The sequence below is a fragment of the Octopus bimaculoides genome, chromosome 6, assembly GCF_001194135.2.
Source record: "Octopus bimaculoides isolate UCB-OBI-ISO-001 chromosome 6, ASM119413v2, whole genome shotgun sequence".
Taxonomy (NCBI): Eukaryota; Metazoa; Mollusca; class Cephalopoda; order Octopoda; family Octopodidae; genus Octopus; species Octopus bimaculoides.
In genome coordinates, this window is record NC_068986.1 from 100820340 (window position 1) to 100825431 (window position 5092).

Genomic DNA, 5092 nt, shown 5'->3' on the forward strand with positions numbered 1-5092 from the left:
CTCTAATACATTCTTAACGGAACATACCTCAACACTACACACACACACACACACACACACAGACACACACAGACACACACAGACACACACACACACACACACACACACATACATATATATATATATATATATATACATATATATATAGGGAGAGAGAGAGAGAGACTTATGTCTATAAGTATATACGGGGGCATACATATATGTGTGTGTGCTTGTGTGTAATGAGGTGTCTATGTCTGTGCGTGTTCACTATTGCTATATCAGTAAATATTCCAATTAACTAATACGTTGTGCTACTTAAATATGTGACATCCATAATCCTAATTTGCAGTCTAATATAAAATACGCAAGAGATTAGTGTAGTAGTTGATACTGAAAAGTACATATTAATGTTTCTATGTAAGCAAAAACAATCATGAATTTCTGATTGTATACTTAAAAATGTTTGCAATATTTTGGGGGTCGATAAAATCCGTACCAGTTAAGCACTCGCGTTGATGCAATCAACTTAGCCCTTCTCCCAAAATTACGGGTCATTTGCCAACATTTTAAACCAATATCTATATCTGCTTTATTCTTCCTTTTGCATTGAAACCTCTGTACGATGTATGCAAATTCTTTTCTAATGTTAATATAAACCAGCTCTTATCTACTAGGCCGCATTGTTATATACACTTATCAAGACAATATATACACAAATATAACTCGTAAATATTAGGTAATTTTTCGTGAAAATTATAACGTTATTATCAAAATAATCATTTCGAAAATTGAAATGGCTCACATGCTTATGTTAGAATAAAGTCTATCGATAATCGTCAGCTACGTTGCATGGAAATAATTTTCAAACAACGGTAACTCATATCAATACGAATAACTAATTATGCTAGTTTAAGCAAATCTTCAAACCAGTAATAATACACGCTTCAAATGCGAATGTTATTTGCGACCAATAATTTATACTTTATTACTAAATTTTCTTTCTCCATATAATTCATAATCAATACACTTTCCGTGAATATAGCTGCCAACATCTTATACTTCCCGGTACATCATCTCTTTGACACTATTAAACTGGTTTGACTGCTTCTGTAATGTACAAACGAAGGCCAAGATATCTACTACTCTTTAAACCTACAAGGAAAATCTAATTTTAGTACAGTGACCTCGTTATGATTTATAGAATGATTTTATTCGGACATGTAAACTTTTTCTAATAGTGAACTGACAACAAATTCTCATGCCATTCTACTGCACTACGCAGGCATGGTCGGAACTACTTGAAAATGTTTCAAAAATAATTATAAATATATTTTCGTAAGTAAAGTGATTTTTCTGTTATTAATAGTAGTGAAGTTTCTAAAAATTAAAAGTTACACTAATTACTATTTCTTCTCACCAAAGATAGCTTTCAAGTTAATTCTGCAAAATTGGTGAATGTAAGAGAAAACAAAAGTGTATTTCTTTCATTAATGCAATCGATTCGCATTGTTGTATTTCGTGCTGTAAAAGAAAATGTTGAATTGATTAACATTGTTTATATATAAATCAATTATTGGTTTATATAAAAAAGATCTGCAATCTAAAATCAGGGCATTTATTGAAATAAAAAATAAATAAATATATATATATGTACCTGTGTTTGTGTGAGTGAAATACAACGATAGAATATTTCATCCTTGTCGTATGAGTGAATATATATGTATGTGTGTGTATTTTGTGTGTGTGGGTATGTGTGTGTTTGTGTGTAAGTGTGTGTGTGTATGTGTGTTTGAAAAATAACGATAAATATTTTACCGTTACTTTTCTTTGGAGTGTAATTTATGCGTATAACAGATTTATAAACAACAGACTATATATTTTCAGCATTGTGCCCTGCATTTTTATGAAATGAAGCTTTTTTTCCCAAAAATAGTCCATCTCCCTTCAATATAGTACTATAGTGTGTATATTAGAATATATAGCACTATTACAACAAAGTGTATTTCTAACAAAGGCGTGTAGTTTCTGAAATTTATGTAAACAGATAATTGATTATCTGAAAATATCAGATAATTAGAAATAAATCATTTGAAATAAGAAATATAAAGCATCATGCTGGAAGGGTTGGCTATTAAAACACTACCAAGCAGGTGTAATTGATCTGAATGAGTGAACAAGTTTTATTTTTTTAAAATTGTCGCCAAATGACACCTCAAGAAGTAGTGATATATGAGGTAACATTAGTAGCTTTCTGTTTCTTTGTATACAAATCTTCCACGATGTAACACATTCACTCTCCAAACACGGGCTCACATTATTTCACATGCCAGACAAGAGCAACACGGTATCTTAAAATGTTCTTTACTGAGTATATGTAGAATCACAGAATATTGGGAGAAAATATGAACACCAGTAACGAAAAGAATATAAATATTTATTTGTTTTCCATTCATGTATACTTTCCACTAATTTTGAAGGACAATATGCATTCAAAGGATGTATAACATTGGCAAATACCGTTCTATATGTAAAGGAATACATTTTAATATTATTGTTCGTAAAGTGAAAGAGTATTACAATTTAACTGCAGCAAATGTACAAATTAAACGAACCAATTTTTTTTCAGTTTTTATTTTCAAACCATAGGCTGTGTAGTAAATAAACTTGCTTACGAACCACATGCTTCCCGGTTCAGTGACACTACGTGGCACCTTGGGCAAGTGTCTTCTACTATAGCCCCGAGCCGACCAAAGCCTTGTGAGTGGATTTGGTAGACAGAAATTGAAAGAAGCCCGTCGTATATATGTATGTGTTATATGTTTCTGTATGTGTATATGTTTGTATGTCTGTGTTTGTCCCCCCAACATCGCTCGATAACAGATGCTGGTGTGTTTACGTCCCCATAACTTATCAGTTCGGCAAAAAAAACCGATAGAATAAGTAGTAGGCTTACAAAGAATTAATCCTGGGTTCGATTTGCTCGACTAAAGGCAGTGCTCCAGCATGGCCACAATCAAATGACTGTACCAAGTAAAATAGTAAAAGAGGAAACAATGACAACTTTTAACCTCGGTGAAAGAAAAAGATAGAAGAGGCAATTGCTGAAAGTTATATGACAAATGTGGATTTGGTGGCTTGGCATCCATTTTTTTGTTCCCACTTTTAATAATGGTGTGTGAAAATTGTTTTATAATATATCGAGTGCGTGAAAAGATAAAGGAAATTTTTCAACACACTTTATTTACTATAGATCAAAATGTCATAGATAACCTGAACAATCTTGAGTACTAGACATCTGGTCTCATTAAAATGATTAACTTTTCACTATATGACATAATTGTTCTCTTTCATGTGAATATAGTTATATTCAACTGCATGTTTGCGTTCCAAAATTGCAATTTTGGAAAATAATATTGCAAATGAATGCTGTCAGCGAGCCGTGAATAAATAATATTTGTAGAATATTTGATACTCAAAGTGTATTAGAAATATAAACAAGTTGATATTCATTTATGAAAATTTTGATGCCATCTTAAAGGATTCTACATGCCTTTTGAACCTCTTGAGTCCTTTCATCTAGGGAATAACATGTTTGCATTTCTGTGAACATATCTTCGTTAACCTTAAGCACATGATTTTGTTATCTTCGTATCCGAAATACTATTTGCATTATTGATGACATGTTTATATATCAAAGGAAACTGAGGTAAGCCTGATTAATTCGTAAGCTAATGTATTCTGGTGTTCAGGATCTGTTAGCCTATTGCAAACCATCAAAGTCCGTTCTTAAAAGAGTTCTATATCACATGTATTTTTTATTTAGTCTTCGTAAACTTACGTCAACTTTCCTCATATGTCAAATCATTAATATATATATTTTTAAACATATTCAATCTATGTCAATGCTTCGAGGAAATGTGAAAGCAACATATTGATTGCTGTCAACATAATTTGCTTATCATGTTTCATTGAAGTGGGAGAACATTTCAAGTGTTTCCGTGTACTGGCCTTCCATATACATGACTGAAGATGAACACCTACCAGGTACAGCACTTTGTTTGTAATTTTTAGATATTTTCTCATTCTAGAATGTTATCTCGAAAGGTGCACAAATTATACGCTCCATTATTTTCACGTCACCCTCTCTCTTTAAGACTATATTATTTCTAATCAGGAAGAATGATGCGTGAAGTTAGGAATGGAAATACCAACTATATTTACTAGGAAATAAATAAATACGAATCACACGATACGTATGTTAGGTAATTAAGTAAATTAATCTAAAACATCGAAAATACGGAATGCATACAGGCGTAAATAAGGCGTTGAATGAAGATTGCAGCCAAACGTTGATGGACTAGAATGTTTTCTAAAATTTAAATCGCTAAGACTTGAGAATGTATGTTTGTACTGAAGTCAAAAGCTTTTATAACCATATACTGATAAGAAGACTGCTTCATAAAAATGATTATCCTAATTTTATATCAAAAACGAAAGGTCACCATCGGTTAAATTCATATATCGAACATATCACTTATATGCTTTGAACGAACAGCAATACTTCAAGAAATGCTGGAACATATTCTTTTCAATAATGTTGCTATAGTATCTCTCTGCCCACAAAAATAAAACCTACAAAAGGATGTTGTATTTAGCTTTATTATAGATTTAAATCAATATTAAAAAAAAATCTATAATATAATGAGATGTCGACATGACGTGTAGGCTATGAGTCACGGCATTGCTAAATCAATACCTTGCAGTTCCAAACCGTTTATTATCATCTACGGCCCTAATGAATGGAAAAGTGTCAAGTACTTCAAACATACCATTTTCGTCAATAAATATGTTGAATCAAAATGGAGAACAGATTTTATCAACCTGATGACGAGAGCAAGAGTTGGCCCCTGGCAAATAAATCGAATCCACAATGAAGTTTTAATTTCCTGTTTGAAGCGATCCACTTCATGTGAGGAGATAGTTCGAATGGGAAAAACCTTGTCACTTTATCAAGATTTTGCTTTCTAAGATAAAGATTTATCATACGAGCCACAGGTAGAAAATATGGTGGGAAGAAGGGCAATTTGAAGTGGGGGGGGGAGTGCAGCAT